Source organism: Dermacentor silvarum, chromosome 5, assembly GCF_013339745.2.
Source record: "Dermacentor silvarum isolate Dsil-2018 chromosome 5, BIME_Dsil_1.4, whole genome shotgun sequence".
NCBI lineage: Eukaryota > Metazoa > Arthropoda > Arachnida > Ixodida > Ixodidae > Dermacentor > Dermacentor silvarum.
Window position 1 is genome coordinate 178,986,037 of NC_051158.1, and position 23,219 is coordinate 179,009,255.

The 23,219-nt window shown below is 46.1% G+C and overlaps 1 non-coding gene across 1 annotated transcript; it reads left to right on the top strand.

The window, feature by feature from the left end:
- Positions 1-21,818: 21,818 nt before the first annotated feature.
- On the top strand, positions 21,819-21,890 carry Trnar-ccu (transfer RNA arginine (anticodon CCU)). The gene has a single exon. It is a non-coding gene; the product is annotated as a tRNA-Arg (tRNA).
- Positions 21,891-23,219: the final 1,329 nt, after the last annotated feature.

The following is a 23,219-nucleotide window of genomic DNA, read 5'->3' on the forward strand; positions in this document are numbered from 1 at the left end:
CCGTTCGATTCCTACGTTCCTGCGTTTGATCCCTGTAATAGCATCTCCTGCTTTGGGGGCTTGGGTCAAGTATCGGGTGGTATTTTCTTTGTTCACCTTGATCTTACGTTACTCTTTTTATTTCCGTTTGAAGAATTCTTATGTGTTTTTGAGTTACTCAGCCTTGCTTCATGTCTGTCTCATCACCTGGCCTCGGGGCTTCCCCGTGGTCAGCCTCGGTGGCTCCCCAGGAGCTACCGCTTGAGTTTTTTCTCCGCAGTGGAACCGGCAACGTTCCCGTGGCCATGGTGCCTACCGACGGGGGTATAATTAACATGAAAAACCCGAAGACGATTCAGGTGGAGTTGCAGAAGGCGTCAACTCACTACCGACAGATCACTGAGGTCCGCCAGTTCGGCAAGGGAGGTATTTTATGTTGCTCGCCAGACCACAACTGTGCCAAGGAACTGCTCAATTGCCCAACATTCGCTTCACATCCGGTGAGATGTTTCGTCCCACCACATCTTGCATGCTCTAGAGGCATTGTACGAGGTGTAGACGTCAGTTTAACCCCTGAAGAGATTTTAGAGATGTTTTCGGTGGCTGGTGTCATCTCCGTTTACCGGTGTAGCCGAGTGATTGATAATAAGAAGACTCCAACTGAGTCAGTGATAATCACATGTGCTGGTACATTGCGACCGACAGAAATCAAGGTCTGGCCCCTTATATATAAGGTTGAAGCTCTAGCTCCACGCATTCTACAATGCGCCAACTGTTGGCGATTCGGTCACAACGTGAGGGGCTGCAGATCTGCGCCACGTTGCCGTAATTGCGGTGACAACCACAATTTCACTGATTGTTCATCCGAAGAAGAGAAATGCTGTCTCTGTAGTGGTGGTCACCACGCTAACTACTCGAACTGTCCTGCGAGAACACAGGAACTTCAAATCCTGGAAGTAATTGAAAGGAGACGTTGCTCACGCCGTGATGCTGTTGCTGAGGTCCAGGGAAGATCTAAGGGATATGCAGGAGTGACAGCCCGTCAACAAATGGTTGCAGACTCGACCCTTTCCGATGCTATTGCGATAGCTGTCGAAAAAGCGCTGTCAAAAGCTATGGAACGACTAACATCAAACCTATCGGAGACTCTAGCTCATGTGATGACATCACAAATGATTCAGCTTTTCAGTTCTGTAACGAGCCCTAACACTAGCTCGCAGATTCCTACAAATCCCATTACATCGAACGCTGGGCAACTAATAGATCCCTCGCCAGTCATTGCAGAAAGCACTAAAAATGCAAGACCATCAACTTCAACTCAGCAGACCGACAACGGATGCTTCTCTGGATCAGTGTCGGAAAACAACCAGGACGTAGAAATGGATCTTCCGACGCTTAAACGCACAAGATCACCTAATGATAATTCATCCACCTCTGTCCCGCACTCCAAAACCAAAAAAATTGTTAAAGATAACATTTCTAAATCCGATGCTAACCCCAATTCTTCAAGTTCTATCCATAAATCAAAACCCGCAAACACGGTAAAGACAGTCTTTCGAAGAAAGATTTTTTAAAAGACAGTATATTAGAGCAAGTGATTTCTACAGTAGGCATTAATTCATCATAGGTGTTTTAAAGGTATTACAGTGGAACTGCCGTTCCATTATTTCTGCAGCCACAGATTTAGTATATTTTTGTTCTCAATTTTCTCCCGACATTATTCTTTTGCAGGAGACTTGGCTATCACATGGCCAAGATTTCCACATAAGAAACTACCGTTTATTTCGATTGGACCGTCCATCCAGAGGTGGAGGACTCGCTTTCCTGATAACAAATAAAATATGCCACAAAGCAACAATATCATATCAGTATATGTCTACGGAGTGCGAGATACTAGCAATAGATGTAACTATTCCTGGTTGTTCTCCGTTTTCTTTAGTTAATACATATTTTCCTGCAGGTGTTCAAGATATTCGATACCTTAATAACGTTGTCAAATCTTGTAGGAAAGAAATTGTGATAGCGGGAGACTTTAATTCACACCATGTGGCTTGGGGTTTCCGAACAGACTCATGTGGAAAAAGATTATCGGACTGGGCAATTAATCAAAATTTTTGTTGCTTAAACACGAAAACAGTTACGTTTATTCAAGGCCGTTATAAATCAGCATTGGATCTAACAGTTCGGGGATGTCCGTAACTTCCTGGTCTACAGTCGACTCTGCTTCAAACAGTGACCATCTACCCATTAGATTTGATATTCTGTGCCCTCTTACTTCTTTAGAGTCTCCGGCGCGAATTTTTGTCAATTACCAGAAATTTCAGAGTGTATTAAAAGCGACCCTCAACTCCCAGATAACGGTGCCGGATGACATCAAAGCCATGAGTCTTTGCGCGGTATTAAAAAGTTCATATAAAAGATCTCAGTTCAATATTAACAAAGATAAACGTACTCACTCTCCTTGGTGGAATTCGGAGTGCACGCGGGATTATAGAAGACGAAAAGCCGCTTGGAAAAAACTACTTTACAATCAGTCTCCGAGTAACTGGAGTGATTATAAGTTTGCAGCTGCCACATTCAAAGAACTGTATCGAATGCCAAAGACGAATATGATAAAAAACATCATGAATTCCTCTCTAAGCCTAACAACAAAAAAGCACTGTTCAGATTCCTTCGGTATAGAAAGTTCATACCGACATCAGCGAATACTACATCGATAATTCTTTCACCACGCGAGACATCTGCTTCATTAGAATTCATAGGAAAGGGATTAGCTCAACGCTTAACATCACGTTTGCCGAATCGACAATTAAGACCTCCCATCGCGGATGACTTTGTGGAAGTCACAGTGTCGGAGCTTTCCAATATCGTTAGATCTTTGCCTGCCTCAGCACCAGGTCCTGATGGCATTTCCAATGCCATGTTAAAAATTTTGTTTGCAATGTCTCCTGAGGAACTTCTAAACACCGTGAATTATTCTCTAAAAAATGCTTGGATTCCTCAAGAATGGAGGACAGCCAAAATAATTCCGCTACTTAAAAAACAAGGAGCTGGCTACAATCTTGACAATATTCGACCTATTTCTCTTACCTCAAATATGGTAAAACTTATTGAAAGAGTTCTATATGATCGCATGATCGATCATATATCTAAAAATTCGTTACTGAGCCCAAGTCAAATAGGTTTCCGGCCTGGTCTCTCTATTTGGTGTGCGCATGTAGACTTGGAAAGCCGTATCCAACTTGCTAGAAATAGAAAAGAATTGAGTGCTTTAGTGACTCTTGACGTGGCGAAAGCTTATGACAGTGTCGAGTACCCACTACTACTGGACAGATTACAGTCCTACAATTTTCCGAGATATATAACGACATGGATTTTTGCATTTTTAAGAAATAGAAAATTTTATTGTTTTCAAAACGGCGTTTCTTCAACAAAATTCGATCAGACAAGAGGGGTGCCCCAGGGGGCTGTTCTGTCTCCTGTCCTATTTAACCTTTTGATGAGTTCAATTCCACTGAGCCGGGAAGTTCATCTCTATGTCTATGCAGACGACATCGCATTTTTCGCGACAGCAAGAGACATCAATTCCCTTTACCTGTCCTTGCAAACATACCTCAGTATGCTAGAGACGTGGCTTCACACTCTTCACCTAGTCTCTAAACGTAAACAAAAGTGCAGTCCTTGTCTTTCCGCTTTCCGGGCCGATACATTTATCTTTAGTATATTATCAGAGAACAAGTCCACAAGTAGAGTCGCTTAAGTACCTGGGTATCACATATGATGAAAAACTTAGCTGGCGTTCTCACATAGAAAATATTGCAACGAAAGGGACACGAGCTGTAGGTTTATTACGTAGAATCAGTAACCGGCGATCTGGTATGCGAAGTGACACATTAATTATGATCTACCGTATGTATGTACGACCGATTATAGAATTTGGATGTGTTTTGTTTTCCGGAGGTGCAAAATATAAAATAAGACTACTTGTTCTTTTAGAGAGAGAAGCTCTTCGAATATGTTTAGGCCTGCCTAAATTCGTTGCTAATAACGTGTTATACCAGGAAGCGCGCTTACCTTCTCTTCACACGAGATTCTGTATGCTTACGGTTCAAACCTACTTAAGGGCTTATGAATCGCCTCTTAGACGTACAGAATATATATTTATTAGTGAACCAAATTCATTTTTTGAGATCACGTGGCCTCGGTTACATACCCCACAGGCTGTATTTGTGCAGGAACAATTAGCACCTTTAAATGTTCACATTAGGGAAATCATTCCGTTAGATAGCTCCACATTGTCCTTTAAAATAGAATTTGCGGATATTTTCCCCAATAACGCAAAATTGCTGCCACCAACATATTTGAATGCCCTTTTGCAAGATTATTTGGCCCATTTCTCAATAAATGTAATAGCGACGGATGCTTCCTCGTGTGAAGAGAAGGCAGGCGTGGGAATATACTCACCATCCCTCGATTGGTCTTTTTCACTTCGCCTGCCAGATTACACACCAGTTTTTCAGGCCGAACTTCTGGCAATAATTCTTGCATTGAGAAAGTTACCGCTATATGTTACAAAAGTTATTATTGTCACAGATTCACTTTCTGTATGCAGCGCGCTTAACGCATCTACAAATTTGACAGCTTTAAACACGTTTTATACATTAGCTCCTCCCCACTTAAAGTTAGTTCATTTAGTATGGGTACCAGGCCACCGAGACATCCAACTTAATGAAATAGCTGATTCTTCAGCACGAGCTTCTTTAAAGGGTCCGGCGATATCTGTGCTGCCGGCAACTGCGTATATCACTGCAGCCAGATATAGGCAGTTTGCTTTGGCTGAAGACAAGAAAAGCCTCGCACTAGCAAAATCAACAGACTTTATACATCTAAATTATTCTTGGAATCGACAGTGGTGTCCCAACCGGCAATTCGAAGTAACATTTACAAGACTGCGTTGCCGTATTCCACAACTAAATTTTTACTTGCACAGATGTGGTCTGGCGGCATCACCATTATGCTACCTCTGCAATGAACCAGAATCTATCGATCACTTTTTACTATCCTGTCGGCGGTTTTCTAATCATCGACAACGATGTTTAGAAATCCCACTTCGTAATCTAGGACTGCCGTTAAGCAGTTCAGTTTTACTCTCACTTGGAGCCACGGTGTTAGGACATGCCCACGGGAATGTTTGCCGAGCCATTTATAACTTTTTATGTGACACAAAAAGATTGCCTTATTAATATTTTCCCATTGTTACGTGATTGCTTTATTTATCCTTCAATAAATTATAGCTTTAGCAAATACAAAAAGTAAAGTCATAAAACCACAATTATATTATTATTATTATTATTATTATTATTATTATTATTATTATTATTATTATTCAAAATCTACGTATTTCCCTTGCTGTATTTAATTTATTATTAAATTCATATTACTATTCCTATTCAGGCAAGGCTGACTAACTTAGTAAACACTACTTAATTCTTTTATTATTGCTTTATTTCTCATTTTCAATTAGTCATTTATTTTTATTCTTATACTTATGTATTTATAAATTAATTTATTTCAAATTTCTATCATAATACCACCCGGTTCGTGGCCTATCCCCCTCAGTGGGTTGTGCCAGGTATTGAGGCATCATCATCATCATCATCATTCTCTGGTAGCAGCAGCCTGTAAATATTGTCTCTCCCGTGTACTTCTGAATCCCCGTGACAATATTAATAACATTCCGTTCTTTATATCAACGTGATGGGGGAGGTGAGGGAAAAAATGCCAAAACAGACAGCTTGACTAGCTCCCCCCCCCCAAAAAAAAAAAAAAAAAAAACATGTCATAAGGGCCGACAGTTCAGCTATCGACAAGTACTGATAACATATTTTTGATTGTTCCAAAATAAGACCTATCACTACAAGCATCTTTGTGGCATATAATTCCCCAAACGTGTGAACATGCAACTGTAGTGCTTGCTTTATATTTACATGACACTGCTGGAAGACATATGTAAACACCCATACACACACGAACACGCCCACTAACATATGCATAAGCGTAAGTCACGAACATTCATCACTAAAATTTCAAAAAAGTTCAGGCAACACGTGAAATACAAACAGAAATCGATGATATTGTCACGTAGTAGTGACGGTAGAGAAAACAGTCACAAAACTGTGTATGACGAAACTGGTTGTTTATTGGGCGAACCTGTGCCCACAAAAGCAAGCTACACTCAAAGCAAAACGATAGCGGCGAACACAGTCGGCGATCGTCGAAAATCTGATCAGCGGCGAAACGCGTCGGCTTTTATACCTGAGTCATCGAAGGTTCCAGATTAATCCCTGATGCCCGCGTGTCTTCCAGAAAGTTCTAGACAATTCGCGTCGCTCATACAATCAGATTACATGGGCGTCGGTGACCACAGACGACGGATAGAAGCATTGATAACGTCCGAGAAGCTTCCAATGCAGGCGCGTCCTGCGCCGAGCGATAACGTTTAACATTTGTCAGCCAATGTTGAAAGCGGCTACCGGTGAAAGATAAACATGTGTACGTGTCAATACCCTCCCCTTAAAAAGCATCGTCCCGATGCTACAAACAAACATGAAAGCGAAAACAAAACCATGCGTAATAAACAAAATAACAAAAAACAATAACAAAGTAACAAAGTACCTAAGTTTGTCAGCGGGCGTAGAAAGGCTTAAGACGCACCACGTGGATGACTTCAGGTCGTGCCCGGCGACGCTGTGATTGCGAAATGCCGTCTGGCACGACCTCATAGTCCAGTGCGCCAATACGTCGGGTGATCTTATATGGTCCGAAATAGCGACGTAACAGCTTCTCGCTAAGTCCTCGTCGGCGTATCGGAGTCCAGACCCAAACACGGTCACCGGGCTGGTACTCGACGTAGCGTCGTCGAAGGTTGTAGTGTCGGCTGTCGGTCCTCTGCTGGTTCTTGATGCGCAGGCGGGCGAGCTGTCGACCTTCTTCGGCACGCTGCAAATAGGTGGCAACGTCGAGATTTTCTTCGTCGGTGACGTCCGGTAGCATGGCGTCAAGCGTCGTTGCCGGGTTCCTTCCGTAGACCAGGTTGAACGGCGCCATGTGCGTCGTTTCTTGCACGGCCGTGTTGTATGCGAAGGTCACGTACGGAAGGATGGCATCCCACGTCTTGTGTTCGACGTCGACGTACATTGCCAGCATGTCGGCGATGGTCTTATTTAGGCGCTCGGTGAGGCCATTCGTCTGCGGGTGGTAGGCGGTGGTCCGGCGATGGCTTGTGTGGCTGTATCGCAGGATGGCTTGAGTTAGTTCTGCCGTAAAGGCAGTACCTCTGTCGCTGATGAGGACTTCTGGGGCACCGTGACGCAGGAGGATGTTCTCAACGAAGAATCGGGCTACCTCGGCAGCACTGCCTTTGGGCAAGGCTTTTGTTTCGGCGTAGCGGGTGAGGTAGTCCGTAGCTACGACGATCCATTTATTCCCGGACGTCGACGTCGGAAAAGGCCCCAGTAAGTCCATCCCAATCTGCTGGAACGGTCGGCGAGGTGGCTCGATCGGCTGTAGAAGTCCGGCTGGCCTTGTCGGCGGTGTTTTGCGTCGCTGACAGTCTCGGCATGTCCTTACGTAATGGGCGACGTCGGCAGAGAGGCGAGGCCAGTAGTATTTTTCTTGTATCCTTGCGAGCGTGCGGGAAAAACCGAGGTGTCCAGCCGTTGGGTCGTCATGGAGAGCTTGCAGAACCTCTGGACGCAATGCTGAGGGTACCACGAGGAGGTAGTTGGCTCGGAGAGGTGAGAAGTTCTTCTTTAAGAGAATGTCGTTTTGCAAGAAAAACGACGCCATTCCTCGCCTGAACACCTTCGGCACAGTGACGGTCTTGCCTTCCAGGTAATCTACAAGGTTCCTTAGTTCCGGGTCGGCTCGCTGTTGTTCGGCGAATTCGTCGGCACTGATGGGTCCCAAGAAAGTGTCGTCATCCTGGTCATCCTGTGGCGGCGGTTCGACGGGGGCGCGAGACAAGCAGTCGGCGTCAGAGTGCTTTCGCCCGGACTTGTAAACGACGGTGATGTCGAATTCTTGAAGTCTCAGACTCCATCGTGCGAGGCGACCTGAAGGATCCTTCAAGTTAGCTAGCCAACACAAGGCGTGGTGGTCGCTCACAACTTTAAAGGGCCTGCCATAGAGGTAGGGGCGAAACTTTGATGTAGCCCAGATGATGGCGAGACATTCTTTTTCTGTTGTGGAATAATTTGCTTCCGCCTTCGATAGCGACCGGCTAGCGTAACTTACAACCCTTTCTAGTCCATCAGTCCTCTGCACAAGCACGGCGCCGAGTCCTACGCCGCTTGCGTCGGTGTGGACTTCGGTATCGGCATTTTCGTCGAAATGCGCAAGGATGGGCGGCGATTGTAGGCGTCGCTTCAGTTCTTCAAATGCTTCGATTTGCGGCATCTCCCACTTGAACTCGACGTCGGCCTTCGTGAGGTACGTCAGTGGCTCGGCGATCCGTGAAAAATCCTTGACGAAGCGCCTGTAATAGGCGCACAGTCCCAGAAATCTACGCACTGCCTTCTTGTCAGCGGGCAGAGGAAAGGTTGGAGATGGCCGCAGTTTTCTGAGGGTCGGGGCGCACTCCAGACTTGTTGATGACGTGGCCCAAAAACAAGAGCTCCTCATATGCGAAGCGGCACTTTTCTGGCTTTAACGTGAGTCCGGAGGTTTTGATTGCTTGAAGAACTGTTTCAAGGCGCCGCAGGTGTTCTTCGAAGCTTGAGGCAAACACAACGACGTCGTCCAAATAGACGAGGCAAGTCTGCCACTTCAAGCCTGCCAGTACTGTATCCATGACGCGTTGGAAAGTCGCAGGTGCCGAGCAAAGACCAAACGGCATGACCTTGAACTCGAACAGTCCGTCTGGTGTTATAAAGGCCGTCTTCTCCCGGTCCCTCTCGTCGACTTCGATTTGCCAGTAGCCGGTTTTGAGGTCCATCGACGAAAAATACTTTGCGTTGTATAGTCGATCCAAGGCGTCGTCAATCCGTGGAAGGGGGTATACGTCCTTCTTCGTGACCTTGTTGAGGCGACGATAATCGACGCAGAAACGTAGGGTTCCATCCTTCTTCTTCACTAACACCACGGGGGACGCCCACGGACTCTTGGACGGCTGGATGATGCCGTCGCGTAGCATTTCGTCGACTTGTTGCCTTATGGCCTCGCGTTCGCGTGCCGAAACTCGGTACGGGCTCTGACGCAGTGGGCGGACATTTTCGTCGGTTATGATTCGGTGCTTGGCGACAGGGGTTTGTCGAACTTTTGACGAAGACGAGAAGCAATCCTTGTATTGCAGGAGCAGAGCTTTTAGTTGTTCTTTCTTATGCCTGGGAAGGTTCTGATTAACGTTGAAAGTTGCTTCAGGTATTATAGTCGTCGTTGCGGGTGCACTGGAATCCGTGAAGGCGAAAGCACTGCTGGCTTGTACTATTTCGTCGATGTAGGCAACCGTGGTGCCTTTGTTAATGTGCTTGTATTCGGGGCTGAAGTTCGTGAGCATCACCGTTGCTTTCCCTGCACGTAGCTCAGCTATGCCTCTAGCGACGCAAATTTCACGGTACAGCAGTAAGTGATGATCGCCCTCGATGACGCCCTCCATGTCTGCAGGCACTTCCGTACCGACGGAAATCATTACGCTGGAGTGAGGCGGAACGGTGACTTGTTCTTCAAGCACATTCAAGGCATGGTAACTGATGCATTGTATCCGGCGGTATCGCTTTGTGTGTTGAAAGCGTTATCGACTTGGACCTTAAGTCGATGACTGCACCATGTTGGTGTAGAAAGTCCATGCCTAGGATGACGTCCCTGGAGCAGTGCTGCAGGATTACGAAGCTCGCCGGGTAAGTGCGGTTGTTTACCGTGACTCGCGCTGTGCAGATTCCAGCCGGCGTTATTAGGTGACCTCCCGCTGTCCGTATATCGGGTCCTTGCCAGGCCGTCTGCACCTTCTTTAACTTGGCGGCGAACGCGCCACTGAAAACTGAATAGTCGGCGCCAGTGTCGACGAGAGCGGTGACGTTATGACCATCGATGAGCACGTCTAGATCGGTAGACCGGCGTCTGGCGTTGCGGTTAATTCGTGGCATCGGATCACGGCTGCGTCGGCTTGCTCTGCTGCTGCTACGTCGCGTCGGAAGGTCTTCGTTCGGCGGCGATATGCTGTCAAGGCTGTTGCTAGGCGGCGTGCTGATATCTCGTCGTGATGATTCGCGAATCGTCGTCGTCGGCGGCGGCGGAGGATCTTCGGCATTGCGTCGCACAGCAACCGCACCTCCAATCGGTTGCTGCTTTTAGTTTCCCGGGTATGGGCTGGGCAGATCGGCCCCGGGTTGGGCCGGCATACAGGCGGCGATGCGGCGATATGTAGCGGCCTGGTGACGGCGAGCGTGAGGGCCGTCGTGGTTGCCACTGGGCTCCGGCAAGGTAGTCGGCGATGTCACGTGGTCGCTCGCCAAGCTGTGGACGTGGCGCGTTGACGGCGAACCCTCGTAGGCCCATCTCGCGGTATGGGCATCGGCGGTAGACATGGCCGGCTTCCCCGCAATGATAGCAGAGCGGGCGGTGGTCGGGGGCGCGCCAAATGTCCGTCTTCCGCTGGGAGCTGCGCTGGGCGACGGGCGGGCGTGCTGGCGGCGGCGGCGGTGGACGACGGAACTGCGGCGTTACGGGGCCCTGGCGCGAGCGCGGAGGGGGGCCTTGACGACGGGCGACGGCGGTGTAGGTCATCGCTTGCGGCTGTGGTTGAGGCGATACCGGAACTTCTGGCACTTCTAGTGATCGCTGAACCTCTTCTTTAACTATGTCAGCGATTGAAGTCACCTGAGGATGCGATCTTGGGAATAATTTCTGTAGTTCTTCCCGTACAACCGCTCTGATCGTCTCGTGCAGGTCGTCGGCGCCTAGAGCTTGAGCTTCGGCGTAGTTTGTCAGTGCACGGCGGTTGTATTGCCTGGCTCGCATTTCAAGGGTCTTCTCGATGGTTGTGGCCTCCGAAACAAATTCTGCCACAGTCTTGGGCGGGTTGCGCATCAATCCAGTGAATAGATGCTCTTTGACGCCCCGCATCAAGAACCGAACTTTCTTTTCCTCTGACATATCGGGGTCGGCGTGGCGGAAGAGGCGAGTCATCTCCTCCGTGAAGATCGCGATGCTCTCGTTCGGCAATTGCACTCTGGTTTCTAATAAAACTTCGGCCCTTTCTTTTCGCACGACATTCGTGAAAGTCCTCATGAAGTTCTCACGAAATAGGTCTCTCTGTTCTCAAACCAGGTCCGAGCAGCATCATCTAATGAAAAATACACATGGCGCAGCTTGTCGTCGTCGCTCCATTTGTTGAACGTCGCGGTCCTCTCGTATGTCTCCAGCCAGGTTTCAGGGTCTTCAGCCGATGATCCACGAAAAGTCGGTGGCTCCCGAGGTTGCTGCAGCAGGATGGGGGACGCTGGTGCTGCCATTTTGGTCGTTGACTTGGCCTTGATTGCAGTGGTCTTTTCGGGAAGAAGTCCGAACTCCGGCACAAGTCCTTGCTGCCTACGTCTAGCTCGCTGGTCCTTGGCGACGTTGGTCTCGTTCTCCGGTTTCGGGCTTGGGTCGCGGCTTTGCGGGGGCGTTCGGTGCATGAACGAACTAGCACCTCCACCAGATGTCACGTAGTAGTGACGGTAGAGAAAACAGTCACAAAACTGTGTATGACGAAACTGGTTGTTTATTGGGCGAACCTGTGCCCACAAAAGCAAGCTACACTCAAATCACAACGATAGCGGCGAACACAGTCGGCGATCGTCGAAAATCTGATCAGCGGCGAAACGCGTCGGCTTTTATACCTGAGTCATCGAAGGTTCCAGATTAATCTCTGATGCCCGCGTGTCTTCCAGAAAGTTCTAGACAATTCGCGTCGCTCATACAATCAGATTACATGGGCGTCGGTGACCACAGACGACGGATAGAAGCATTGATAACGTCCGAGAAGCTTCCAATGCAGGCGCGTCCTGCGCCGAGCGATAACGTTTAACATTTGTCAGCCAATGTTGAAAGCGGCTACCAGTGAAAGATAAACATGTGTACGTGTCAATATGCATACCAAATTACACAAAACGAGAAACAAGGTTCAGGGAAATACACCTAAAGTAGAAAACATTTAACTGCCGTTTTGATGTATTTTCTAGCTGCAAAGCGTGTCTGTGACAAAGGTTCAATAGTTCTGGCAGTTTTCTTTTCATAATTTGTTGTCCATACGTAGTTATTACGTAGTTATGTCTGAAGCCTCTATGTTCCAAATTTCCCTACTACGTGTATTATATAAAGGAGTTTTCTTCGACAAAGAAGCTAAAGCTGAGAGAAAGTTTATGTTTTCTTTTACATCGTTTTTATATGCCAAACACAGGTGGTATGGATACATCAGAGTAATTTTCATAATTTCCAACTTTTCAAACAAAGGCAGAGATGGGTGATCTCGAGAAACACCGAGAACATGTCGCAACATTCTTTTCTGCACTGTAAGAATTTGACGTAAACTTGTAACAGTCGTAGTTCCCCAAACTAAATGTGCATAACTAATATATGAGTTAAATAATGTGTTGTAAAGAATAACGTTGACCTGCACAGGCAGCACCTATTTATTAATGTATGTAACTCTTACGACACTTGAAATCTTAGAAACAACATGCTCTACATGGTCATCCCACGTTAAGGTGTCATGGAACACAACGCCAAGAGTTTTGAATGCACGGAGTATTTCTATTTTTGAGTCACCTAACAAAATATCTGTATTTATAAAAAGGCTCTTATTTCTCGGACGGAAAAGAATGGCTTTTGTCTTAGCTGTCTTTATTTTTAATGTATTAACACTTGACCACTCATGCAAAAGCAATAGTCAGCTATTTGCTTCAGAATAAGATCATTCGGACATGCAGCTGAAAAAAGCATAGTCGTGTCATCGGCATAAATATATGTTTAATGTTCGGATTAATACATATCATGTCATTCAAAAAGATAATAAATAAAAGTGGTCCAAGGATACTTCCCTGAGGTACTCCTGATGTTATTGTTTTTTTTTTTGTCTGAAGAGAAACCATTGAAGTAGAAATATTTTTGTCGTTTTTGTAAATAAGATGCTAATAGTGCTACAGTGCATTCCCACGGATTCCATATGTATCTAATTTTTTCAGTAATATAGAATGTTTAAGAAAATCAAACGCTTTTGTGACATCTACAAAACACCAAGAGCTACTTCTTTTTTTTTTCAGAGGCGTTTAAAATGAATTCTTTCTCCTCCAGTAAAGCCTGTTCCGTCGACCTGTGCTTACGGAAGCCAAATTGTGATCTGGAGAGTATACTGTATATATCGCAGAAATCCATTATCTTGGTGTAAATTACTTTTTCCAGCCTTTTAGAGAAAATAGGGAGTATGGACACAGGTCTATAATTTCCAATGTCATTTTATCGCCTTTTTTTAGATCACTGTCACCCTAGCAGCCTGCAATCGCTTTGGAAACACTCCCTGTAAAAGACAGATTGATTATGTGCTTTAGGCAGGGTGAAAGTAGTTCAATTACATGTTTGACAGGTGCAACTTTTATAGCGTCTGCGTAGATGCTTTTACTGTTATTTAGTCCTCGGAACACCGAAATAAAATCAGACTCTATTAAAGGACTAAAAAAAGGGATTCCTGGTTTTAGCTCTGATGTAACCGAGTGCCCCGTCAATCGGACGTTCTGCTTTAAGTTCAACAAAGTATTTGTTGATTTCGTCCGCAAAACGAGCACCTGTGATCTCTTCATTGTTTCGCTTAATCTTTGTAAGAAAGCTAAAGTTTGTGTGGCGATTTAGAGCTACATTCAGTTTTTTTCCATATTGCAAATGACCATGAGTGCAAGGATAGTGCAAGGGCCCACGAGAGAATGGCTTCTATGGCGGTAAAAGGAAATATCCCTAATGCGGTAAGTTGTACTTGTATCACTGATACAAGTACAACTTACGGCTTTAGTGATATTTTGTTTTACGAAATATCACTATACCGCTTTAGTCATACTTGTACCAGTGATACACGAACAACCTACCGCTTTAGTGATATTTCGCTTTACCGCCATATAAGCTATTCTCTCGTGATGCCTTGCACAACTTCCACAGTTCTCAAAGGCTGGTCCACATGAGAGGAGAGTTACGTACAGTAGTCTTTCTTTGTTTTTTAAATCTTGGAGGCCACAGAAATGTGGCACCTGAACGGATGGCCGGAACGGCGTGAGAGACAGAACGGAATGTAGGGGAGACTCCGGCGTCTTTGCAGCGCAGCCTAAACTGTCGCTGGAGCGTACTTGCGGAATTTGTTCGTCATTTGTGCCTCAACAAATAAAATGTCCGGCCGCATCGAGTGTGGTGACACGGCTCTAGGCTCCCCGGAGCGAGTCTGTCGGTCTGGGGACAAAGAGGGTGGGACAAGAAGTGAAGCGAGCCGGGCTGTCCTTCTTTCTGCTTTACTGCAGGCTGTCTCCCCGGCTGGGGATAAGTCAGGCCGGGATGTTCTGCATAATGGCTACGACCAGCAAACGTGAGGGCTCGTGAGTAGCGGAGAAAATAAACACGTCTGGCTGCAAGAATGTGGCCTTCTTGTGTTTCGTTTGCGGGCGAGCCGGCATCTTAACGCGAGAAGAGGGGAGTGAGAAAAGATGAGGCTTCCTCTGCACAGCACGAAGAGAAGAATTTAAATGGACGGCGATGCTCCGCTTCAAAGAAAGGCCGGTGCGATGACAGAACAGACTCTGACGTTGGGTACACAAGGATTTAGAGTGGCAGCCGGGTGGCTCAACGAAGAGATGAAACGGGTTACTGAACGTAGCTCGGTTTACATGGTTTTTATTAAAGGGAGATATTAAGGCGAGGGGTGCTTATAGTTTGAGTTTAAGTTTCAGGTGTCATCACTTCGGATGTTTCATGGCACTTGAATAAGATTTCTTATATGATTGCTTTGCATGCGAAAGAGCCGAGAGGTGAGTCGTTCTGTGGAAAAGCTCGTGTTATGTTTTTCTACTCTTAATCCAAATAAAATGAACTACAAGTACGAGAATTATATATATATATATATATATATATATATATATATATATATAGACAAGGTGTCCCAGCTATCACGCAGCACGATTTAAAAAAGGAGGCACGGCTTTACGCGAAGCATACCTAGTGCGTATTGTTTCAAGTACAGTGGAGTAGCCGCCAGTAATGTTCTCGTTACTGAGAATTAAATAATTAATTGTAATTATTTTCTAACTTGAGACGTACTGTCCTATTTATCAAAGTGTCAATGAGAAAGTTGTAGAGCAACATGAAAAACTGCCGATACAGCTTTCTGTTGCCCAATACCTGCTACATAAATGTGTTTCAGTAGAGTAGCAGTCTGGGTCAGTTGGTACATACTGAATAGTAAAAACCAGTCAAAAGACGAAGGACAGAGAAATAGACGTGGTACACACGACGACTGGACTAACAACTGTGCTTTATTGAAGAACCCGGTCTCTCAGGAAAACCCGGCGAGCATGCGCAGCTCAAAAGCCGACACCCACACACGAACAAAGGTGATTGCGAAACGCCACGTAGCTAACGCCAGTGCGATAAGAAACTAAGTTCCTTCTGCAGTGAGAGAGAGGTAGAACTGATGCAATTATCCCCTTGCAAATCGATATGGTAAGCTTCGAGAATTTCACGCTCCGTCTTGCCCTTGCCCCTACCAAGGATTTTAACATTGGAAAAAAGCGGGACGCAGCCGCATTCCCGACAATGGCGAGGCAGATTTGCTCCATCAGAGGAATTCCAAGAATTGTGTTCTCGCAGCCTCTCATTAATACACCGGCCTGTCTGACCGATGTAAACTTTTTCACAAATCAGCGGAAGCTCATACACCACACGTGTAGCACAAGAAATGTAACCGTTGTCATGACACGCGGTAGGTCTATTTCTGCCGCGCGCCACGCGTGAGCAAAGGCCTGAAAGTTTGCAGGGAGCAGAAAAAACAACGTTAACGCCCCGCCTCCCAGCAACTTTCTTGACGTTGTGGGAGACCCTATGTACATAGGGCATTACTTCAAGTTTATTCCGTTCAGCCGCCGTTGGGTCTGCTCTTTTTCGCTTTCGCCTCTTAATCTGTTGCAGCAACGTTTCTGCCACTGCATTCAAAAGCGCTTTTGGGAAACCAGCGGCCGCCAAACGATCGAACTGGTTGTCAAAACTTGATTTTATGCTGTGGTGGCAACTGTTTTGCAAGGCATTTCGAAAACAATTCATAGCAATCCCTCTCTTAACGACTTTAGAGTGAGCGGACGCGTACGGTAACAACGCCTTTTTACTCCTCGGCAAGAAGCACCAGCACACATGGCCATCGTCAAGAAAAGTTAGTTCAATATCTAAAAATCTAATCGAGTGGTTAGTAGGCAGTTCATGTGTGAAGCAAAGTGCACTTGAACAAGCCTTAAAAACCGTTAAGACCTGGTCTACTATGACAGGCAAGGAGTCATTCGGTGAAAGATTTAAAATAATCAAGAAATCCTCAAGATATCTGAAAACTTGGCACACACGTTTATCAAGAAGAGAGCCTTGAAGTAAGTTGTCAAACTTCGCTAAAAATATCTGGCATAGGACTGGTGCGACGCTAGCCCCTATACAGATTCCTTTCTTCTGTATGAAGAGGGAGTCCTTGAAACCTACTACGGTGGAGGAAAGGTACACTGTTAACAGTTCCAAGAAAGCATCAACAGAGACTCCACAAGCATTTTGGAAGGCGACTAGGCCATTCTGATCAATCAGTTCACTGTTTGCTGCGGTGCGTCTGTGTCACACGGCTTGCACGGTCCTCATCCCCAAACCCGGTAAAGCACCAGGAATCGACAATGTGAGACCAATTTCCTTGACGTCCTGTGTAGGTAAAGTCGCAGAGCATGCCCTGCTCAGCCGGCTCACGGTGCACCTCGAGACTAATGGCATATACAGCCACAATATGATTGGTTTCAGAGCCGGCCTCTCGACACAGGACGCCATGAAGCTGATAAAGCATCAGATCATCGACCGGAGCACGAGAGATACCAGTGCAATCCTTGGAATAGACCTGGAGAAGGCTTTCGACAATATCTCACACGAATTCATTCTCCAGACTATTACCGGCCTCGGGCTTGGAAAGAGGGTCTACGACTTCGTCCGATCATTCCTTAGCCAGAGAACTGCCAAGCTCAAGATCGAAGGATACCTCTCGCAAGAAATCACCCTCTGTTCATGCGGCACGCCTAAGGGCTCAGTCATCTCGCCAACATTGTTCAACATCGCAATGATCGGGCTTTCCAAGGAGCTCGCCAAGATTCAAGAAATCAACCATACCATCTACGCAGATGACATCACCATCTGGTGCGCTGGCGGGAGTGACGGCCAAGTTGAGGACGCCATGCAGAGCGCCATCGATGTGACCGAGCGCTTCCTACGCCCAACTGGGCTCAGATGTTCTCCATCCAAGTCTGAGCTACTTCTCTACAAGACCCAGAGGTGGGGTCCATCGTGATTGGAAACCGGCGTCCGAAAGCGAAATACGGCTTTTCACTGGTGACGGGTCCCCGGTTCCAAGAGTGGATTCGCTCCGACTATTGGGTATGTATATCGAGCCTAACGGTGCCAATGGTGCCGCACTCAGAAGGATCATCGCCAAAACGGAGAGTGCTCTTGGCCTCATCCGGAGGATCGCCAACAGGCATCGGGGAATCAAGGAAGACAATCTCATCCGCATTATACATGCTTTTGCGCTCTGCCACCTTTCATACTCGGCAGCCATGCATAATTGGCATGTTGGAGAGAGGAACAAGTTAAATTCCCTCATCAGAAAGGTCTTCAAGCTTGCCCTCGGCTTACCTGTGAGCACTCACACCGAAAACCTGTTAAAGCTAGGAGTGCACAACACGCTCGAAGAAATAATAGAGGCGCAAGAGCGTTCACAGCAGCTGAGGCTATCCGGCACCCCGGCGGGCCGCAAGGTAGTCGATGAGATGGACCTCTACCCTGTCGACCAGTGCCCCGACGCCGTGCGGATTCCCAGCGACATCAGATCTCAACTACACATCGCGCCCATTCCCCGCAATATGCACCCCGCACACAACGTCGGCAGACGTAGGGCCAGGGGTAGAGCTCTACTTGAACATGTCCGTAACAACCACATTGAGGCAAGCTTCGCGGATGCCGCGGCATATGTCCAAGAAGAGGCGTTCGCCGTCTCCATCGTCGACTCTAATTCCAGGATAACTTGCTGCGCTACAGTACGCACTTAGAAGCCATTTGTAGCCGAACAGGTTGCAATCGCGCTGGCTGTGCTCGATGGTCGCAGAGAGGTAATAGATAGCGATTCTAAGGCGGCCATTAAGGCGTACCAAACCGGGATGGTCTCCCCTCAGGCCCTTCGCATTCTCCAAAGCTTGAAAAGTATCTCTCCGCATTCTCTCATTTCGTTTCCCACTCACTTAGGGTCGACTGAGGGCTCTCCCTCTAACCCTAACGAGAGCGCGCACGAGGCCGCGCGAGGACTCACTGACTGCGCCGCCCCCGCAGTCCCCCTACCCCGCGGGCAACCATTGATGACGTATAATGAGATCACCAAGCAATATTACCTGTCAAGACGGGTATTCCCCCTCCCGCACCCTGCCTTATGCAGGGCGCGGGCGGTGACCCTTCGACTTTTACAAGCTCGTGCGTATCCTAACCTTGCGCTTCTTCATGCTATATACCCTGAAAGGTATCCCAGTGCGGACTGCACTGCTTGTGGACTAACGGCAACATTTAACCATGTGTTGTGAAGTGTGAAGCCATCGGCTCCGCCTTCAGCGAGGATAGGTGGGCTGCGCTTTTGGGCAGCCCCGAACTCAACGACCAAACCCTGGCCGTCCAGAGTGCCCGCGATCGGGCCGTCAAGGCGGTCCCTACGTGGGACTAGCCAGGTGGCGCGGGGTGTCCCCTGCGTCTTATCTGGACCTCAATAAAGTTATTTCACTCACTCACTCACAACTTGTGATAGAACAGCTGTTGAATGGGTAAAATGCGAAGATGTTGATAGATAGGTAAAGAATGGCAACGGAATGAGCTAAAAGTCATTAATTTTATTGCCTGATTTTGAAGACGTTCAAGTGGTTTGAGATGAATGGCATATGTATTACCCCATGAAGATAAACAGTATGATAAATGACTAATAATATAAGCATGATACAACGAGCTAATCACATGAGGTTGGAAGAATGCACGCGTTTTAATGATAATGCGGATGCCAAATGAAACCTTTTTTATTAACGAGTTGGCATGGCTATTGGACTTAAGGTGTTTGTCGAGAGTAACACCCAGGAATTTAACGGTTTCAGATGTCGGTATAACAAAAGCATTTAACGAAACAGTCATGGAAGAAGAAATCGCAGTTTGTGGGTTATGAAATAGTACAAACTTTGTTTTTAAAGGATTGATTTGAAGTTGATTATCTATGCACCATGAATACACATTGTTAAGATCGGTGTTAAGTGAGTCTTGAAGCTCGGTAAGCGATTTATGCGATGAGTAAATGGTCGTGTCATCAGCATATAACAAACAGTTACAAGTGGCAAGTACATTAGGTAGATCATTTATAAATAATAAGAACAACAATGGACCTAGTATAGAGCCTTGGGGAACGCCACAGTTAATTAATTTACTAGAAGAGAAGTGGCCATTAAATCACACTACTTGAGGCCTGTTAGACAAGTAGCTACGAATAAGATTTAAAGGCGGACCAGTAATAGCGAAAGATTCGATCTGTTACAGAAGAATAGAATGATCTAGAGTGTCAAATGTTTTTGTTAGATCGATGAATATGGCTCCTGCAACAAACCATTCGTCAACAAATCGTTTAATGATATACGTGAAGTTAATTTATGCCAATTCACTCGAATAACCCTGCCTAGAACCAAATTGGAATGGAGAAAGAAGGTTAAATTTATTTAGATAGTGCATTAGACGAGTGTAAATAAGTTTTTCAACGGCCTTACTAAAAAACGGCAAAATGCAAATTGGGCGGTAGTTATTAATGTTTTCATGAGAACCCTTTTTGAACACAGGCATTACTTTACCACGTTTCAGCAAATCAGTAAATATACCTGTTTTAAAGATTTTGTTAACGATATCCGCAAAAACATATGATATGTCTGCCGCAACCAGTTTTATTCTAGAAGGTTGGATAGAACCTAAGCCAGGTCCAGTAACTTTAAGAGAAGAAATTACCTTTAATACTTCTTCGGAAGAAACTGGTCGGAGGAAAAATGACTGAGGGCTGCGTGGGAGATGGCGTAGAACACTATAGGCGATAGCGTATTCTGGCGAGCGGCAAAATGATCACTAAAGGCGTTTGATAAGTCAGCCTCGTTTGTGCATTCCACATTGTTGTAAATTATTTTAATGCCGGTGTTAGACTGTAATATTAAGAAATTCTTTAATCAGCGCCCAATTACGCCTGGTATTCGTTCCGTTCTGGATTACCCGTCGTTCGTAATAGTCCCGTTTTGCGCGTTTAAGCATACCAGAAAGGATATTGCTATAATTCTTAAATTTTGTTCGCAAAGCTGTGTTGAAAGGCTGCAATTTCATCTTTTTGTGAAGATTATTCTTTTTTATTATAGAGCGTAGCAACGCGTTTGTAATCCATGGATTTCTGGGAGACGAGAATCTATGCTGAAACGACACATGAGTTGTACACCGAATAATATAGTTTGTTATTGTTCATAAAAATATCGAATATGCCCTCTCAGGACAGCTTTCTTGACAAACGCTGTTCCAACAAGTGCCTTACACCTTCCGTATAAATAAAGCTTCATTGAAAGAACTTCTGGAATATTGGTGAGACTGCGTACGCTTTGCGCCACCCAGAAAGAAGAACAGAGGATAGTGGTTAGTAATGGAATAATCTATTACTGCAGTGGTATAATCAGAAGATGACGAGGAAAATATGTGATCTATCAATGTGCAAGAACCAGAAGTGTCGCACCTGGTTGGAACAGTCGATCAAGGATGAGAAACCGTAGCTGAATAAGCAGTCGGTATAATCAGCGCATGACTGACAATTGGGAATAAGTATGTTTATGTTAATGTCACCGTAAATGATGATGTTTTTGTTGTCATTGGTTAAGACACTGAGTATTTTTTCTAGCTGTGAACATAAGTCCGAATACGACGATGATGGGGAACTGCATGTATCATTATCCCCGGCGGCAGAAGCACCGTCCCGGTGCGTCTAAATATCAGTGGGATCTGGAGGGTAATACGGTTTTAGACATGCGACGTACATGCACAATGTCAGTGGAAGGCCGGGCCGACGAGGAAGTGGTACTGACTGGGGCGATGTCATGCGTAACTGGAGTCACGGCACGCAGCACTTGATATGGGCCTGTGTACCGCGACAATATTTTCACCGGGTTCAGCGTGAACTCCTAATTGCCTATATATATATATATATATATATATATATATATATAATCAAAGCATAAGAAGTCAACAAACAATGACACCAAGGACAACATAGGGGGAATTACTTGTATTTTACGTACTAACTGAATTCAAGAAATTTAAGAAATTATAAATTAATGCACGGAAATGAAAATGGATGAAAAAACAACTGTCCGCGGGTGGGAAACGATCCTACGTCTTCGCATTACGCGTGCGATGCTCTTAAACTAACCATGGGAGTGTTACACTCCCATGGTTAGTTGTAGTTGTATAACACAAATACCCCAGAAAGTGGAGGGGAAAACGGCTCCGCGGTAGCTCAATGGTAAGAGCATCGCAGTCCTAATGCGAAGACGTGGGATCGTTCCCCACCCGCGGACAGTTGTTTTTTCATCCATTTACATTTTCATTATTGTATAATTTCTTTATTTCAATTAAAAAGTACAAGTAATTTCCCCTATGTTGTCCTTGGCGTCATTGTTGGCTTCTTATGATATGATTAATAAAAATCGGGCCCCTCGGTTCTCTCTCTTCTCGTTCATTATATATATATATATATATATATATATATATATATTAGTCACAACGGTTATTGTAACTGTTACAAAAAGTATTCACATGGGCACAGTTTCCTCAACATTGCTTTTTCTATAGCTCCATGTACAACACTACCTCAGATTCATAGCTTTCCAAGTTCCATCGATATATGTGCCTTTTTCCGGGCTATGAAAAATCCCCGCAAAGTGACGTCATTGCGCATTTGCTGGTATCTTAACATTCTTTATTTCAATTAAAAAGTACAAGTAATTTCCCCTATGTTGGCCTTTGCGCGTCCGCGTTCAGCGGCGTGAACGCTGGAGGTACTGGGGCAGGACCCCAAGTGACGTTCTCCGGCCGTCTTCTCCCGGAACTCTGCGCCCCGGCCACCACGTCCTTCCATGAGCGCGCCCCTTATCCAAGATGGCGGCTCTACGCGCTCCCTTCACTTCTTCCTTTTATTGCGATATCAGTTGTAAGGATACTCCAAGCGGATTTCTGCCGTCGGCGTAGTAGTCGCCGTCGCCGCGAGGTTCTGTATGACGTCCAACGGCGATGAAATCGTCGCCGCGCGCCGTACGCTGCATGTGCTAGGGAGCGCACGGCTGAGAGAAACGCGCGTTCTGCGCCGTGCTCCCGGAAAGGCTGCAGAATTAAGCGTCTCTTTCCTCCTTTACAATCACCATATATATATATATAGAGAGAGAGAGAGAGAGAGCAAACGCGACATTTTCCGTCGCGCGAAAGCCCGTGGGGGGACGGGAGGGAGGGAGGAGAGGCGACGTTTAGCTGCGGCACCAAATGCCTATTTAGATGAAAACGTTGCTAGGCGAGACGGTGGTAAAGACTTCCGACGCTGCTCGACGAGTGCCCCGTTCTGATCTCATCGCAAACCTCCGAGCCGCCCCCAAAGGCATCGGTAACAGTCACCAACGCCGCGCGCGTTTGGTGCGAACGCGAGCAAAACTCCGATGGCATCGACAACAGTTCTGTGCGTTGCAGGTGCTGCTACATGTTCAAGTTTATACAGCTGATAAAACTACTATTCCTACTCCGTATAGCAATCTACTAATTTGCTATCGTAATTGATGCTTCAGCTTTGGGATGAAACTGCGGCATCTTTTTTTTTTTCAATGTCCTCGTTCGTGTCGTATCTTGCTCTTCCTCTTTCT